Below are 19,934 nucleotides of genomic sequence, written 5' to 3' on the forward strand. Positions count from 1 at the left end.
CTCCATGTTGAATGTTTTGTAATTGCCTGAAAAGTAGCTGGTTTTTGACGGCAACTTTGTCGAGGAACTGTTCTGAATGGTAAGCGCTGCATTTGTGGACGGGAATGATTAATTTTATAGTTGTTGAAGGGTATTTTCCTTTTTCCTTCGCAATGTGGAACCATTTGCCCCTTGAGACTTTGAGTGACATAATGATGCTAAGATGAACAAAAATTTTGGGAAAGAATTGCAGCAGTAATGAATAAATATTCTGTACAATTTCCACTTTTCTTTAGCGCCTTCCCCCCCCCCCCCCCCCCCCCCCGCCCTGCTCTCCACCCACAACCGATCTGAGTCAAAGAGCCGTTGTTAGCGCTGAACTTACCTCTTCAGTAGCTGCAGCGCCCGAAACAGACCTTTGCCGAGCTGGTCTGTTTCACACCCAATCTGGACGTGCGAACGTGATGGTTGATGGGTAAATGCTGATAAAGTTGGGAGGGCAGTTCATTAATTCAATTTAAATGCATGCAAATGCATTTAAATTGCCGTTGCGCCCATTTTGGGTGCGAATCGGATCACTGCCATTTTCGGGCCTTGGTAAAGTGGGCATCTGCATAGACGTGGGCGCGGATCGCGTTAATGGCCTCATGCCCGATTTTACCACGTTTTGGTAAATCGGTAAAATTGGGCTGAGAGCCTTTTCTTTTGGTTCAGACCTTGCCGGTGAAATTTATATGCAGACAGACAGACATAATTATTCCTTCCAACAGAATAAATTCAAAGCAGTAAATTTCAATATCATAATGAATTCCTGATCGGAAATGCCACTTTTTCAGTGGGATTTTTGAATGACACACTTTATTCTTTGGAAAACAAATGATTTAGTCACCATTAAAATTTAACTTTTACTGGCAAATAACATCCAAATCATTTTGAGAAAATTTAATGGTACATTTGCTGACCCCCTTGTTTAACTTTTGTAATTGCCTGAAAAGTAGCTGGTTTTTGCAGGCAACTTGGTTGAGGACCTGTTCTGAATGGAAAGTGCTGCATTTGTGGAAGGGAATGATTAATTTTGTAGTTTACGTACCGATATTTTTGTTTTTCCTTCCCAATGTGGAACCATTTGTCCCTTGAGGCTTTGACTGACATCATGATGCTGAGATTAATAAAAAATCTTGGGAAGCAATTGCAGCAGTAATGACTAAATAAATATTCTGTACAAATTCCGCTTTTCTTTAGGACCGACACCATTCACAGGAACTGGAAGACCTACAACTTCAGAGACTACCGTCAGTGGTGAGTATTGTTTTTAGCATCCTCGTCACCTGCAATAAATTGGTTTGATTGGTGGATTAATATTATTTCAAATTTGCTCGACTACATAGGGCCAACAGCAATGACTCCATCAGGTGTACCAACTGTTCCCGAGACAGCAATTACTGGTGAGTAAATCTCCTTACACATTATAACCTGATATTAATTTCGAGCAATTTGTAATTTAATACTCTGCAACATTTTTTTTGTTGCCAATACCAAAATCGGACGATAGTAACACCAATTGTTTCTGAAACGAGGAATAATGATGGGTGTATTCATTCACATTGTCACAATAATATTTCAGAACCTTTAATAATTAGCTTTCACAAACAAACAACATTTGAAATTTGTGAAATTTAACATTGTGTTGCTGAGAGCAGGTCAATGATATTGTTATTCCTTCAGGCAACATGGCTGAGGAACTGTTCCGAAGGGAAACCTCAGAATTAGAGTGACGGAATTATTGCTGATCTGTGAGATAGTTTATGGGTCATGTTTGATCCTTACTGAGATGCAAGCAATTCCTGGTTCAGAATTTGATTAAGATAATGATACTTATAACTAAACATTTCCTTTGAAATGAGTTGCAGTAGTAGTGAATAAATACTCTGTCCACATTTCTGTGCTGTTTAGGGCCAACAACAACTGCAGGAACTGGAGGACCAACAACTGCAGGAACTGGAGGACCAACAACTTCAGAGACCACCGTCAGTGGTGAGTATTGGTTTTATCGCACTAACTGCATAAAATCAATTTGTGTGCTTCGTGTACTAATGTTGTTCCACCTTATCTCTGCTCCCTAGGGCCAATGGCAATGACTGTGACAGGTACACTTCCTGTTTCTGAGAGCAGAATTACTGGTGAGCAGAGCTTCTTTCATGTTATAAGCTGCTTTTAGTTTTGTGCTATTTATGATTACGTTGGACCTGCATCAGGTAGCAGGGCAGTCACTCAGGTAGTTTCCGAAACTGTGATTAACAATGATTGAATGTATTCTCAGTGTCATTAAATCCCATTGTTTCTGAAACGAGGAATAATGATGGGTGTATTCAGTCACATTGTCACAATAATATTTCAGAACCTTTAATAATTAGCTTTCACAAGCAAACAACATTTGCAACTTGTGAAATTTAATATTGTGTTTGCTGAGAACAGTTCAATTATACTGTTATTCCTTCAGCAACATGGCTGAGGAATTGTTCAGAAGGGAAGCCTCAGAATTTGAGTGAGGGAATTATTGCTGATAGTCTAGATTGGTTACGGATCTTGTTTGTTCCTCCTGCGGTGCAAGCAATCCCCAGTGAAGAATTTGTCTGAGATAATGATGCTTATATTTAAACATTTCCTTGGAAATGAATTACAGTAGTGGTGAATAAATACTCTGTCCAAATTTCCATGCTGTTTAGGGCCAACAACAACTGCAGGAACTGGAGGACCAGCAACTTCCGAAACCACCGTCAGTGGTGAGTTTCGGTTTTATCGTACTTGCCACATCAAATTAATTTGTGTGCTTCGTGGACTAATCTTATTTCATATTATTTCTGCTCTCTCGGGCCAATGGCATTGACTGTGACAGGTACACTTCCTATTTCTGAGAGCAGAATTACTGGTGAGCAGATCTTCTTCATGCTATAAGCTGCTGTTAATGTACTGCTCTTTGTGAATTTTAATTCTTCCATATGTCTGCGGTTACATTGGACCAACTCCAGCTTCAGGACAGTCACTCAGATTGTTTCCGACACTGGGATTCACAATGAGTGAATGTATTCTCAGTGTCATACGATGTTTGGATGCCAAGTTGTCCCAGTGAAGGGACATGTTGTTGGTGCATCATTGCAGTTCGTTGTATTTTCAGTCCATTCAGATGGAAGGGTTTGAATGTGTACCAGTTGAATTGTTCCAAATTGCTTTAGGTAAGCATCTTCTCGGTTGAATGTGCTTGTTTCTGCTTTGTTCTGATTATGGTTTCTGATGGGAAAATGGACAGAAGACAGGAATTAGTGATTGCTTTATTTCAGTTCTTGTACACATTACCTTCTCAGTGCAGAAACTGTAAACACATGCATGTTGGTGTTTTACTTGCCTCACTGCTAATTGATCCATATTCATGTAGACATTGAAAGAGCTTTTCATTGAAGGAAAATTGGAATATTAAGTGCTACCTGATAGAGTCGATGTCTTGCATTTTCAATGATAATGTTTGGAAGAGGGCAGTGTTATTGAATATGATTATTGATTATAAAGTAGGTTGTGTCCTTGAAGCCCGCATGAGACCATGAATGGCAGTATTTATGAATTTAAAAGGATAGTAATTAGGCAGAATGTCCAAACTTTAATGAGCACTGGAAGATCCTGGTTTTGACATTCTGCATTGCTGTTTTGGAAGCGTATATTGAAATTTAACATTTGACATATTTGCATTTGCATTTTGAGGAGCTAGGGTTTTGGTGCTATTGATTTTAGATTGCTAAAAGCATTTATTCGCATGAATGATGATAGGGAAGGCAACAGGAGATTTGAGATGTACAATAATGCATGGTTTGTCTGTGGCCGAAAGGCCGAATGCAAAGCACCTTATTTGTAGACTTGCAGAATGACAGTGTTTTATTTTGGTTCGGCAGTATGATAGATCTTGCTGGTGAAATTTATATGCAGACAGATAGACATAATTATTCCTTCCAACAGAATAAATTCAAAACAGTAAATTTCAATATCATAATGAATTCCGGATCGGAAATGCCACTTGTTCAGTGGGATTTAGTCAGCTGTAAAATTTAGGTTTTACTGGCAAATAACATCCAAATCATTTTTGAGAAAATTTAATGCCTCAAAAATTTCTGACCCCGTGTAGAATTTTTTGTAATTGCCTGAAAAGTAGCTGGTTTTTGAAGGCAACTTGGTCGAGGAACTGTTTTGAATGGTAAGTGCTGCATTTGTGGAAGGGAATGATTAATTTTGTAGTTTGCGTACCAATATTTTCCTTTTTCTTTCGCAATGCGGAACCATTTGCCACTTGAGTTTTTGACAGACATAATGATGCTGAGATTTTTAAAAATCTTGGGAAACAATTGCAGCAGGAATGAAAAAATATTCTGTACAAATTCCGCTTTTCTTTAGGGATGACACCAATCACAGGAACTGGAAGACCTACAACTTCAGAGACTACCGTCAGTGGTGAGTGTTGTTTTTGGCATCCTCGTCACCTGAAATTAATTTATTTGAAGGGTAGATTAATATTGTTTCAAATTTGCTCCACTACTTAGGACCCACAACAATGACTCCATCAGGTGTACCAACTCTTCCCGAGACAGCAATTACTGGTGAGTAGATCTCCTTACATATTTTAATCTGATATTAATTTTGAGCAATTTGTAATTTAATACTCTGCAGCATTTTCTCTGTTACCTTGGATGAGCACTAACTCGGATGATAGTAACTCCCATTGTTTCTGAAACTGGGAGCAATGATGGGTGTATTCGTTCACATTGTCACAATAATGTTTCAGAACCTTGAATAGTTAACTTTCATAAGCAAGGAACATTTGAAATTTGTGGAATTTAACGTTGTGTTGCTGACAGCAGGTCAATGATATTGTTATTCCTTCCGGCAACATGGCTGAGGAATTGTTCTGAAGGGAAACCTCGGAACTTGAGTGAGGGAGTTATTGCTGATCCGCGAAATAGTTTATGGGTCATGTTTGATCCTTACTGAGGTGGAAGCAATTCCTGACTAAGATAATGATGCTTATAACTAAACATTTCCTTGGAAATGAATTGCAGTAGTAGTGAATAAATACTCTGTCCAAATTTCGATGCTGTTTAGGGCCAACACCAACTGCAGGAACTGGAGGACCAACCACTTCAGAGACCACCGTCAGTGGTGAGTTTCAGTTTTATCGTACTCGGCACACGAAATTAATTTGCATGCTTTGTCAGCTAATATTGTTTGATATTATCTCTGCTCCCTCGGGCCAGAGGTAATGACTGTGACAGGTACACTTCCTGTTTCAGAGAGCAGAATTACTGGTGAGCAGAGCTTCTTTCATATTATAACCTGCTGTTAGTTTTGTGCTAATTGTGATTTTTAACTCTGCCACAGGTCTGCAGATTTGTTGGACCTGCACCAGGTAGCAGGGCAGTCACTCAGATTATTTCCGAGACTGGGATTCACAATGAGTGAATGTATTCTCAGTGTCATACGATGTTTGCGCTGCCAAGGTAACCCAGCTAAAGGACATGTTGTTGGTGCATCATTGCAGTTCTCTGTATTTTCAGTCCATTCAAATGCAATGGTATAAATGTGCACCAGCTGAATTGTTCCACATTGCTTTAGGTAAACATCGTCTTGGTTGAATGTACTTGTTTCTGCTTTGTACTGATAATAGTTTCTGATGGGAAAATGGTCAATGGATAGGAATTGGTAATTGCTTTATTTCAGTTTTTATACACATTTGCGTCTCAGTGCAGAAACTGTAAACACATGCATGTTGGTGTTTTACTTGCCTCACTGCTAATTGATGCATCTTCATGTTGAGACTGAAAGAGCTCTTCATTGAACAGGAATTGGAATAGTAAATGCTTCCTGATAAAGTAGATGTCTTGAATTTTCAATTATAAATGTTTAGAAGAGGACAGTGTCATTGAATATGATTATTGATCATCATGCAGGCTGACGCGATCTCATGAATATGAATGGCAGCATATTTGTATTCAGATGGATAGTAATGAGCAGAACTGTCCAACCTGTAATGAACAATGGAAAATCCTGGTGTTGACACTCTGAATCTGTGTTTTGGAAGCGTATATTGAAATTTAAAGTTTGTCTATTTGAATCATGCATTTGAATTTTGAAGACCTAGGAAATTGCTGCCATTCAGTTTGGAAGCTATATCCATTTATTTGCATGGATGATGATGGCTAAGGCAACTGGTACTTTGAGGAGTACAGTAATGCTTGTTCATTCTGAGAGTGAAGAGTCAGGCTCAAATGTATCCAATCTGTAGAATGCAGCGGTCAATGTAGCCTTTGTTTTGATACTGGAGTATTGTCTTCCTTAAACATGAAATTTCTGTTCAGAAAGTCAGGCCAAATAATTCCTTCCACACAAATGAAAGTAAAGTGCAGATTATTGGGAGATTTAAATGTTACTGTTCTGAAATGCGATTTGTTTAGTGAGAATTTAAAAAAAACATTTAATTGTTTCGAAGATGAATCATTTTTCATAAGCTTTAAAAATGAGCTATCATTAGCAAACAACATCTCAAACTTGTGGGGTAACTTAACATGTTTGTTGACAGCAGGTCAATTATATTGTTATTCCTGCAGGCAACATGTCTGAGGAACTGCTCTGAAGGGAAACCTCCGAATTTTATGTGAGAGAATTATTGCTGATATTCTAGATTGGTTATGGACATTGTTTGGTTCTTTCTAAGATGCAAGCAATTCCTGATCAAGAATTTGACTAACATGTTGATGCTTATAACGAAAGATTTCCTTGGAAATGAATTGCAGTAGTAGTGAATAAATACTCTCTACCAATTTCTGTGCTGTTTAGGGCCAACAACAACTGCAGGAACTGGAGGACCAACAACTTCAGAGACCACCGTCAGTGGTGAGTTTTGGTTTTATTGTACTCACCACATCAAATTAATTTGTGTGCTTCGTGGGCTAATCTTGTTCCATCTTATCTCTGCTCCCTAGGGCCAATGGCAATGACTGTGACAGGTACACTTCCTGTTTCTGAGAGCAGAATTACTGGTAAGCAGAGCTTCTTCATGCTATAAGCTGCTGTTAATCTACTGCTATTTGTGAATTTTAACTCTTCCATATGTCTGCGGTTACATTGGACCAACACCAGCTGCAGGACAGTCACTCAGATTGTTATTGGTATTCACAATGAGTGAATGTATTCTCAGTGCCATACGATGTTTGCGATGCCAAGTTGTCCCAGCGAAGGGACATGTTGTTGGTGCATCATTGCAGTTCACTGTATTTTCAGTCCATTCAGATGGAAGGGTTTGAATGTGTACCAGTTGACTTGTTCCAAATTGCTTTAGGTAAGCATCTTCTTGGTTGAACGTGCTTGTTTCTGCTTTGTTCTGATTGTAGTTTCTGATGGGAAAATGGACAGCAGATAGGAATTAGCGATTGCTTTATTTCAGTTTTTGTACACATTACCTTCTCAGTGCATAAACTGTAAACACATGCCTGTTGGTGTTTCACTTCCCTCACTGCTAATTGATGCATATTCACGTTGAGACTGACAGAGCTTTTTATTGAACGGAAATTGGAATATTAAGTGCTTCCTGATAGAGTCGATGTCTTGCATTTTCAATGATAATGTTTGGAAGAGGACAGTGTTATTGAATATAATTATTGATTATAATGTAGGTTGTGTCCTTGAAGTCCACTTGAGACCATGAATGGCAGTATTTATGAATTTAAAAAGATAATAATAAGGCAGACTGTCCAAACTTTAATGAGCACTGGTAGATCCTGGTTTTGACATTCTGTTTTGGAAGCGTATATTGAAATTTAAAATTTGACATATTTGCATTTGCATTTTGAAGAGCTAGGATTTTCGTGCTGTTGATTTTAGATCGCTAAATGCATTTATTCGCATGAATGATGATAGGTAGGGCAACAGGAGATTTGAGATGTACAATAATCCATGGTTTGTCTGCGACCGAAAGGCTGAATGGAAAATATCTCATTTGTAGACTTGCAGAATGACAGTCTTTTATTTTGGTTCGGCAGTGTGATAGATCTTGCTGGTGAAATTTATATGCAGATGGACAGACATAATTATTCCCTCCAACAAAATAAATTCAAAGCAGTAAATTTCAATATCAAAATGAATTCCTGATCGGAAATGCCACTTGTTCAGTGGGATTTTTGAATGACACACTTTATTCTTTGGGAAATAAACAATTTTGTCAGCTGTAAAATTTAAGTTTTACTGGCAAATAACATCCAAATCATTTTGTGAAAATTTAATGCCACAAAAATTTCTGACTCCGTGTTGAATTTTTTTGTCGTTGCCTGAAAAGTAGCTGGTTTTTGAAGGCAACTTGGTCGAGGAACTGTTTTGAATGGCAGGCGCTGCATTTGTGGAAGGGAATGATTAATTTTGTAGCTGGCGAATGGATATTTTCCTTTTTCTTTCGCAATGCGGAACCATTTGCCACTTGAGGCCTTGACAGACATAATGATGCTAGGATTTTAAAAAATCTTGGGAAACAATTGCAGCAGTAATGAAAAAATGCACTGTACAAATTCTGCATTTCTTTAGGGATGACACCAATCACAGGACCTGGAAGACCTACAACTTCAGAGACGACTGTCAGTGGTGAGTGTTGTTTTTGGCATCCTCGTCACCTGAAATTAATTTATTTGAAAGGTAGATTAATATTGTTTCAAATTTGCTCTACTACTTAGGGCCAACAGCAATGACTCCATCAGGTCTACCAACTGTTCCCGAGACAGCAATTACTGGTGAGTATATCTCCTTACATATTATAAACTGATATGAATATTGAGCAATTTGTAATTTAATACTCTGCAGCATTTTCTCTGTTACCTTGGACGAGCACCAACTCGGATGATAGTAACTCCCATTGTTTCTGAAACTGGGAGCAATGATGGGTGTATTCGTTCACATTGTCACACTAATGTTTCAGAACCTTGAATACTTAACTTTCATAAGCAAGCAACATTTGAAATTTGTGAAATTTAATGTTGTGTTGCTGAGAGCAGGTCAATGATACTGTTGTTCCTTCAGGCAACATGGCTGAGGAATTGTTCTGAAGGGAAACCTCAGAACTTGAGTGAGGGAGTTATTGCTGATCCGCGAGATAGTTTATGGGTCATGTTTGATACTTACTGAGGTGCAAGCAATCCCTGGTTAAGAATTTGACTGAGATAATGATGCTTATAACTGAACATTTCCTTGGCAATGAATTGCAGTAGTAGTGAATAAATACTCTGTCCAAATTTCTGTGCTGTTTAGGGATAACAGCAACTGCAGCAACTGGAGGACCAACAACTTCAGAGACCACCATCAGTGGTGAGTTTCTGTTTTATCGTACTCGCCACAGGAAATTAATATGCATGCTTTGTGAACTAATATTGTTTGATATTATCTCTGCTCCCTAGGGCCAATGGCAATGACTGTGACAGGTACAGTTCCTGTTTCAGAGAGCAGAATTACTGGTGAGCAGAGCTTCTTTCATATTATAACCTGCTGTTAGTTTTGTGCTAATTGTGATCTTTAATTCTGCCTGAGGTCTGCAGATTTGTTGGACCTGCACCAGGTAGCAGGGCAGTCACTCAGATTATTTCCGAGACTGGGGTTCACAATTTGTGAATGTATTCTCAGTGTCATATGATGTTTGCACTTCCAAGATGACCCAGCTGAGGGACATGTTGTTGGTGCATCATTGCAGTTCACTGTATTTTCAGTCCATTCAAATGCAATGGTATAAATGTGCACCAGTTGAGTTGTTCCATATTGCTTTAGGTAAACATCGTCTTGGTTGAATGTGCTTGTTTCTGCTTTGTACTGATAATAGTTTCTGATGGGAAAATGGTCAACAGATAGGAATTAGTGATTGCTTTATTTCAGTTTTTGTACACATTTACGTCTCAGTGCAAAAACTGTAACCACATGCATGTTGGTGTTTCACTCGCCTCACTGCTAATTGATGCATATTCATGTTGAGACTGAAACTGGTTTTCATTGAACAGAAGTTGAAATAGTAAATGCTACCTGATAAAGTAGATGTCTTGAATTTTCAATTATAATGTTTAGAAGAGGACAGTGTTATTGAATGTGATTATTGATCAAAATGTAGGCTGACGCAATCTTGTGAATATGGATGGCAGCATATTTGTATTCAAATGGATAGTAATGAGCAAAACTATCCAACCTGTAATGAGCACTGGAAAATCCTGGTGTTGACAATCTGAATTTGTGTTTTGGAAGCGTATATTGAAATTTAGTGTCTGTCCATTTGAATCATGCATTTGAATTTTGAAGACCTAGGTAATTTCTGCCATTCAGTTTGGAAGCTATATCCATTTATTTGCACGGATGATGATGGCTAAGACAACTGATACTTTGAGGAGCACAATAATGCTTGTTCATTCTGAGAGTGAAGCGTCAGGCTCAAAAGTATCCAATTTGTAGAATGCAGCGGTCAATGTCGTCTTTTGTTTTGACACTGGAATATTATCATCCTTGAATATAAAATTTCTTTACGGAAATACAGACCAAATAATTCCTTCCACACAAATGAAAGCAAAGTGCAGATTATCGGGAAAGTTACATGTCTCATTCTGAAATGCGATTTTTTTTTAGTGAGAATTTAAAAAGACATTTAATTGTTTCGAAGATGAATTTTTTTTAACCTTTAAAACTGAGCTATCATCAGCAAACAACATCTCAAACTTGTGGAGAAACGTAACTGACAGCAGGTCAATTATATTGTTATTCCTGCAGGCAACATGTCTGAGGAACTGCTCTGAAGGAACTCTTCAGAATTTTATGTGAGGGAATTGTTGCTGATATTCTAGATTGGTTGTTTCTTGCTCAGATGCAAGCAACTCCTTGTTGAGAATTTGACTAACATCGGGCCTGATTTTACCATTTTGATTCTAAGTGCTGAATCTGAGAATGTTCCAAATTCGACCTGTAAACCTGTTCTCAGGCATCCCCAGAGAGCGATCTGACCCACCTCCCTCCTCCCCCACCCCCCAGCACCCCCAGCACCCCCCCACTCCCCCCGCCCCCACACCAGAGAGTGATCTGGCCCGCCTTCCTCCTCCCACGCCCTCTGCCTGAAAAAAAAGCCGTGATTCTGAATCATGCTGCAGAAGCCTGTGGGTGGGGCTTATCGTGCCCGAAACACTGCAGCTCCGATCGGAGCCTTCAACTGTGTAAAGATTTTGATAAATGTTCCCCTGCCACATCACTCAATAATGGCTCCCCCCCGGGCCCCACAGACATTGTCTGACCCCCACAACATAACTGACCCCCTTATCCTCCCACCCCTCCTGCCACCCAGACCAATCACAGCCCCCTGCCCCCCTACCCCCCCCACCGATTGCCTGCAGAGTGGCAGTAGACCCCGCCTTCCACCCCCCCTCACCAGAGAGTGATCTGATCCGCATCCCTCTTCCCCCCCACCAGAGAGCGATCAGACCCACCTCCCTCCTTCCCCACCACCAGTGAATGATCTGACCTGCCTACCTCCTCCCCCCACCAGAGATCCATCTGACCCGTCTCCCCCCACCAGAGATCCATCTGACCCACCTCCCTCCTTCCCCTCCACCGGAGAGCATTCTGACCTGCCTCCCTCCTCCCCCACCAGAGATCATCTGACCCACCTCCCTCCCCCCCCCCTCCCCTCCCCCTTCCCAACTGCCGATCTCAGTTAGAGGGCCGCTGGAAGGTCTGAACTTATCTCTTCAGAAGCTGGGGCGCCCGAAACAGATCTTTGCGGTCAATGTCTGTTTCACGCTGATTCTGGATGGGCGAACGCGATGGTAAAGGGGGAAATGCCAGTAAGTTTGGGCATCCAGCCCATTAATTCAATTTAAATGCATGCAAATGCATTTCAATTGACGTCGCACCTGTTTTGGGCACGGTGCCGATCGCGGCCATTTTAGGCCGGAATGGGCACGGAGGCGGTACTCACCTCATGCCTGACTTTACCAAGTTTTCATACCCCAAAACGGGTGCAACTTGTTTGTAAAATCAGGCCGATAATGATGCTGATACTAAACATTTCCTTTGAAATGAATTGCAGTATTAGTGAATAAATACTCTGTACCAATTTCTGTGCTGTTTAGGGCCAACAACAACTGCAGGAACTGGAGGACCAACAACTTCAGAGACCACCGTCCGTGGTGAGTTTCGGTTCATCGTGCTCACCACATTAAATTAATTTGTGTGCTTCGTGGACTAATGTTGTTTCATATTATCTCTGCTCCCTAGGGCCAATGGCAATGACTGTGACAGGTACACTTCCTGTTTCTGAGAGCAGAATCACTGGTGAGCAGAGCTTCTTTCATGTTATCAGCTGCTGTTAGTTTTGTGCTATTTGTGATTTTTATCTCGACCATAGGTCTACAGTTACGTTGGACCTGCACCAGGTAGCAGGGCAGTCACTCAGATAGATTCCGAAACAGTGATTAAAAATGATTGAATTATGCTCAGCATCATACGATGCTTGTGCTGCCGAGGTGTCCCAGGCAAGGGACATGTTGTTGGTGTGTCATTGCCGTTCACTGTATTTTCAGTCCATTGAGATGGAAGGGTTTGAATGTGTCCCAGTTGAGTTGTTCTATATTGCTTTTGGTCAGCATCTTCGAGCTTGAATGTGCCTTTTCTGCTTTGTAATGATGATAATATGGTCAACAGATAGGAATTTGTGAATGCTTTATTTCTGTTATTTTGTGGTCTTTTACTTCTCAGTTCAAAAACTGTGAGCACAATCATGTTGGTGTATTACTTATATAACTGCTAAATGCTGCATATTTATGTTGAGATTGAAAGAGATTTTCATCGAACAGAAACAGGAAGATTAAATGCTTGCTGATAAAATAAATGTCTGACATTATCAATTGAAGCTTTTTAGAAGAGGACAGTGTTATTGAATAAGATTATTGATTATAACGCCATGTCCCTGTTGCCACCTTGTGAATATGAATGGCAGCATATTTGTATTCAAATGAATAGTAATAAGCAAAACTCTCCAACCTGTAATGAGCAATGGAAAATCCTGGTGTTGACATTCTGAATTTGTGTTTTGGAAGCGTATATTGAAATTTAAAGTCTGTCTGTTTGAATCATGCATTTTAATTTTGAAGACCAAGGAAACCGCTACCATTCAGTTTGGAAGCTATATCCATTTATTTGCATGGATGATGATGGGAAAGGCAACTGGTGCTTTGAGGAGCACAATAATGCTTGTTCATTCTGAGAGTGAAGAGTCAGGCTCAAAAGTATCCAATTTGTGGAATGCAGCAATCAATGTAGTCTTTTGTTTTGATGCTGGAGTATTATCGTCCTTAAACATGAAATTTCTTTAAAGAAACACAGACCAAATAATTCCTTCCACACAAATTAAAGGAAAGTGCAGATTATTGGGAGATTTATATGCTATTGTTCTGAAATTCGATTTGTTTAGTGAGAATTTAAAAGAACATTTAATTGCTTCGAAGTTTAATCATTTTTCTTAAGCTTTAAAAATGAGCTATCATCAGCAAACAACATCTCAAACTTGTGAGAAACCTAACGTGTTTGCTGACAGCAAGTCAATTATATTGTTATTCCTGCAGGCAATATGTCTGAGGAACTGCACATGAGAAGGGACTCCTCAGAATTTTATGTGAGAGAATTATTGCTGATATTCTAGATTTGTCATGGACCTTGTTTGTTTCTTTCTGAGGTGCAAGCAATTCCTTGTTAAGAATTTGACTGACACGCTGATGCTTATAATGAAGCATTTCCTTGGAAATGAATCACAGTAGCAATGAATAAATACTCTGTCCAAATTTCTGTGCTGTTTAGGGCCAACAACAACTGCAGGAACTGGAGGACCAACAACTTCAGAGACCACCGTCAGTGGTGAGTTTCGGTTTTATCGTAATTGCCACCTTAAATTAATTTGTGTGCTTCGTGGACTAATGTTGTTTCATATTATCTCTGCTCCCCAGGGCCAATGGCAATGACTGTAACAGGTACACTTCCTGTTTCTGAGAGCAGAATTACTGGTGAGCAGAGCTTCTTTCATGTTATAAACTGCGATTAGTGTTGTGCTATTTGTGATTTTTAACTCTACCATAGGTCTGCAGTTACATTGGACCTGCACCAGGTAGCAGGGCAGCCACTCAGATAGTTTCTGAAACTTTGATTAACGATGATTGAATGTATTCTCAGTGTCATACGATGTTTGCGATGCCAAGGTGTCCCAGGCAAGGGACATGTTGTTGGTGCGTCATTGCAGTTCATTGTATTTTCAGTCCATTCAGATGGAAGGGTTTCAATATGTACCAGTTGAGTTGTTCCATATTGCTTTTGGTAAGCATCTTCTTGTTTGAATGTGCTTGTTTTTGCTTTGGCCTGATGGGAAAATGGTCAACAGATAGGAATTAGTGATTGCTTTATTTCAGTTTTTGTATACATTTGATTCTCATGCAGAAACTGTAAACACATGCATGTTGGTGTTTTACTTGCCTTACTGCTAATTGATGTATATTCATTTTGAGACTGAAAGCGCTTTACATTGAACAGAAATTTGAATCGGAAATGCAACCTGATACAGTAGATGTCTTTCATTATCAATTATAATGTTTGGAAGAGGACAACGTTATTGAATATGATTATTGATCATAATGTAGGTTGTGTCCGTGAAGTCCGCTTGAGACCATGAATGGCAGCATTTATGAATTTAATAAGATAGTAATAAGGCAGACTGTCCCAACTTTAATGAGCACTGGTAGATCCTGGTTTTGACATTCTGCATTGCTGTTTTGGAAGCGGAGATTGCAATTTAAAATTTAATGTATTTACATTTGCATTTTGACGAGCTAGGATTTGGTGCTATTGATTTTAGATCGCTAAATCCATTTATTTGCATGAATGATGATAGGGAAGGCAACAGGATATTTGAGATGTACAGTAATGCATGGTTTGTCTGTGGCCGAAAGGCCGAAATGAAAGTATCTCATTTGTTGACTTGCAGAACGACAGAGTCTTTTATTTTGATTCGGCAGTGTGATAGACCTTGCTGGTGACATTTATATGCAGACCGACAGACATAATTATTCCTTCCAACAGAATAAATTCAAAGCAGTAAATTTCAATATCATAATGAATTCCTGATCGGAAATGCCTTGTTCAGTGGGATTTTTGAATGACACACTTTATTCTTTGGAAAACAAATGATGTAGTCAGCTTTAAAATTTAAGTTTTACTGGCAAATAACATCCAAATCATTTTGGGAAAATTTAATGCTACATTTGCTGACCCCATGTTGAATTTTTTGTAATTGCCTGAAAAGTAGCTGGTTATTGAAGGCAACTTGGTCGAGGACCTGTTCTAAATGGTAAGCGCTGCATTTGTGGAAGGGAATGATTAATTTCATAGTTTGCAAATGGATATCTTCCTTTTTCCTCCCCAATGTGGAACCATTTTCCCCTTGAGGCTTTGACTAACATAATGATGTTCATATGTACAAAAACTCTTGGGAAGCAATTGCAGTAGTAATGAATAAATATTCTATACAAATTCCGCTTTTCTTTAGGGCCGACACCAATCACAGGAACTGGAAGACCTACAACTTCAGAGACTACCGTCAGTGGTGAGTGTTGTTTTTGGCATCCTCGTCACCTGAAATTAATTTATTTGAAGGGTAGATTGATATTGTTTAAAATTTGCTCCACTACTTAGGGCCAACTGCAATGACTCCATCAGGTGTACCAACTGTTCCCAAGACAGCAATTACTGGTGAGTAGATTTCCTTACACATTATAACCTGATATTAATTTCGAGCAATTTGTCATTTAATATTCTGCAGCACTTTTTCTGTTACCTTGGACCAGCAACAACTCGGATGATAGTAACTCCCATTGTTTCTGACACTGGCAGTAATGATGGGCGTATTCATTCACTTTATCACAATAATAATTCAGAATCTTGAATAATTAACATTTCCAAGCAAGCACATTTCAAACTTGCGAAATTTTATGTTATGTTTGCTGAGAGCAGGTCAATGATATTGTTGTTCCTTCAGGCAACATGGTTGAGGAACATTGAAGGGAAACCTCAGAATTTGAGTGAGGGAATTATTGCTGATCTGCGAAATAGTTTATGGGTCATGTTTGATCCTTACTGCGGTGCAAGGAATTCCTGATTAAGAATTTGACTAAGATAATGATGCTTATAATTAAACATTTCCTTGGAAATGAATTGCAGTAGTAGTGAATAAATACTCTGTCCAAATTTCTGTGCTGTTTAGGGCCAACAAGAACTGCAGGAACTGGAGGACCAACAACTTCAGAGACCACCGTCAGTGGTGAGTTTCGGTTTTATCATACCTGCCACGTTAAATTCATCTTTGTGCTTCGTGGACTAATGTTGTTTCATCTTATCTCTGCTCCCTAGGGCCAATGGCAATGACTATGACAGGTACACTTCCTGTTCCTGAGAGCAGAATTACTGGTGAGCAGAGCTTCTTTCATGTTATAAGCTGCTGTTAGTATTGTGCTATTTGTGGTTTTTAACTCTTCCATAGGTCTGCAGTTACGTTGGTCCTGCACCAGGCAGCAGGGCAGTCACTCAGATAGTTTGCGAAACTGTGATTAACAATGATTGAATGTATTCTCAGTGTCATACGATGTTTGCGATGCCAAGGTATCCCAGGCAAGGGACATGTTGTTGGTGCGTCAGTGCAGTTCACTGTATTTTCAGTCCATTCAGATGGAAGGGTTTGAATGTGTATCAGTTGAGTTGTTCCATATTGCTTTTGGTCAGCATCTTCTTGTTTGAATGTGCTTGTTTTTGCTTTGTCCTGATGATAAAATGGTCAACAGATAGGAATGAGTGATTGCTTTATTTCAGTTTTTGTACACATTTGGTTCTCAGTGCAGAAACTGTAAACAGATGCATGTTGGTGATTTACTTGTCTCACTGCTAATTGATGCATATTCATGTTGATAGTGACAGAAGTTTTCACTGAACGGAAGTTGGAACATTAAGTGCTACCTCATAGAGTAGATGTCTTGCATTATCAATTGTAACGTTTGGAAGAGGGCAGTGTTATTGAATATGATTATTGATCATCATGTAGGTTGTGCGACGTGTCTCTGAAGTCAGCTTGAGACTGAATGGCAGCATTTGTGAATATAAAAGGATAGTAATAAGGAAGAGTGTCCAAACTTTAATGAGCACTGCAAGATCCTGGTTTTGGCATTCTGCATTGCTGTTTTGGAAGTGTATATTGAAATTTAAAATTTGATATATTTACATTTGCATTTTGAAGAGCAAGGATTTTGGTGCTATTGATTTTAGATCGCTAAATGCATTTATTCGCATGAATAATGATAGGGAAGGCAACAGGAGATTTGAGATGTGCAATAATGCATGATTTGTCTGTGACCGAAAGGCTGAATGGAAAGCACCTCATTTGTAGACTTGCAGAATGAAAGAGTGTTATATTTTGGTTTGGCAGTGTGATAGACCTTGCTGGTGAAATTTATATGCAGACAGACAGACATAATTAATCCTTCTAACAGAATAAATTCAAAGCAGTAAATTTCAATATCATAATGAATTCCTGATCGGAAATGCCACTTGTACAGTGGGAATTTTGAAAGACACACTTTATTCTTTTGAAAACAAATGATTTAGTCAGCTTTAAAATTTCACTTTTATCGGCAAATAACATCCGAATAATTTTGAGAATATTTAGTGCCACATTTGCTGACTCTATGTTGAATTTTTTGTAATTTCCTGAAAAGTAACTGGTTTTTGAAAGCAACTTGATCGAGGATCTGTTCTGAATGACAAGCGCCGCATTTGTGGAATTGAATGATCAATTGTAGTTTTCGTACCAATATTTTCCTTTTTCCTTCCCAATGTGGAAACATTTGCCACTTGAGGCTTTGACTAACATCATGATGCTCAGATGAATAAAAAATCTTGGGAAACAGTTGCAGCAGTAATGAATAAATATTCTATACAAATTCCGCTTTTCTTTAGGGCCAACACCAATCACAGGAACTGGAAGACCGACAACATCAGAGACTACCGTCAGTGGTGAGTATTGCTTTTAGCATCCTCGTCACCTGTAATCAATTTATTTGATTGGCATTTTAATATTGTTTCAAATTTTCTCGACTCCATAGGGACAACAGCAATGTCTCCATCAGGTGTACCAACTGTTCCCGTGACAGCAATTACTGGTGAGTAGATCTCTTTACACATTATAACCTGATATTAATGTTGAGCAATTTGTAATTTAATACTCTGCAGCATTTTTTCTGTTACCTTGGACCAGCAACAAATCGGATGATAGTAACTCCCATTGTTTCTGAAACGAGGAGTAATGATGGGTGTATTCATTCACATTGTTTCAATAATATTTCAGACCCTTTAATAATTAGCTTTCACAAGTTAGCAACATTTGAAACTTGTGAAATTTAACGTTGTGTTGCTGAGAGCAGGTCAATGATATTGTTGTTCCTTCAGGCAACATGGCTGAGGAACTGTTCTGAAGGGAAACCTCAGAATTTGAGTGAGGGAATTATTGCTGATCTGCGAGATAGTTTATGGGTCATGTTTGATCCTTACTGAAGTGCAAGGAATTCCTGGTTATGAATTTGACTGACATGTTGGTGCTTATAACTAAACATTTCCTTGGAAATGAATTGCAGTAGTAGTGAATACTCTGTCCAAATTTCTGTGCTGTTTAGGGCCAACAACAACTGCACGAACTGGAAGACCAACAACTTCAAAGACCACTGTCAGTGGTGAGTTTTGGTTTTATCGCACTGACTGCATGAAATTAATTTGTGTGCTTCGTGGACTAATGTTGTTCCATCTTATCTCTGCTCCCTAGGGCCAATGGCAATGACTGTGACAGGTACACCTCCTGTTTCTGAGAGCAGAATTACTGGTGAGCAGAGCTTCTTTCATGTTATCAGCTGCTGTTAGTTTTGTGCTATTTGTGATTTTTAACTCTTCCATCGGTCGACAGTTACGTTGGAACTGCATCAGGTAGCAGGGCAGTCACTCAGATAGTTTTCGAAACTGTGATTAACAATGATTGAATGTATGCTCAGTGTCAAATGATGTTTGCGATGCCAGTGTGTCCCAGGCAAGGGACATGTTGTTGGTGCGTCATTACAGTACAAAGAACAAAGACCAGTACAGCACAGGAAACAGGCCCTTCGGCCCTCCAAGCCTGTGCCGCTCCTTGGTCCAACTAGACCAATCGTTTGTATCCCTCCATTCCCAGGCTGCTCATGTGACTATCCAGGTAAGTCTTAAACAATGTCAGCGTGTCTGCCTCCACCACCCTACTTGGCAGCGCACTCCAGGCCCCCACCACCCTCTGTGTAAAAATCATCCCTCTAATAACTGAGTCATACTTCGCCCCTCTCACCTTGAGCCCGTGACCCCTCATGATCGTCACTTCTGATCTGGGAAAAAGCTTCCCACCGTTCACCCTATCTATCCCCTTCATAATGTTGTACATCTCTATTAGATCTCCCCCCATTCTCCGTCTTTCCAGGGAGAAGAACCCCAGTTTACCCAATCTCTCCTCATAGCTAAGACACTCCATACCAGGCAACATCCTGGTAAACCTTCTCTGCACTCTCTCTAATGCCTCCACGTCCTTCTGGTAGTGCGGCGACCAGAACTGGACGCAGTACTCCAAATGTGGCCTAATCAGCGTTTTATACAGCTGCATCATCAGACTCCAGCTTTTATACTCTATACCCCGTCCTGTAAAGGCAAGCATACCATATGCCTTCTTCACCACCTTCTCCACCTGTGTTGCCACCTTCAAGGATTTGTGGACTTGCACACCGAGGTCCCTCTGTGTTTCTATACTCTTGATGGCTCTG

Source organism: Mustelus asterias, chromosome 19, assembly GCF_964213995.1.
Source record: "Mustelus asterias chromosome 19, sMusAst1.hap1.1, whole genome shotgun sequence".
NCBI classification, from domain to species: Eukaryota; Metazoa; Chordata; class Chondrichthyes; order Carcharhiniformes; family Triakidae; genus Mustelus; species Mustelus asterias.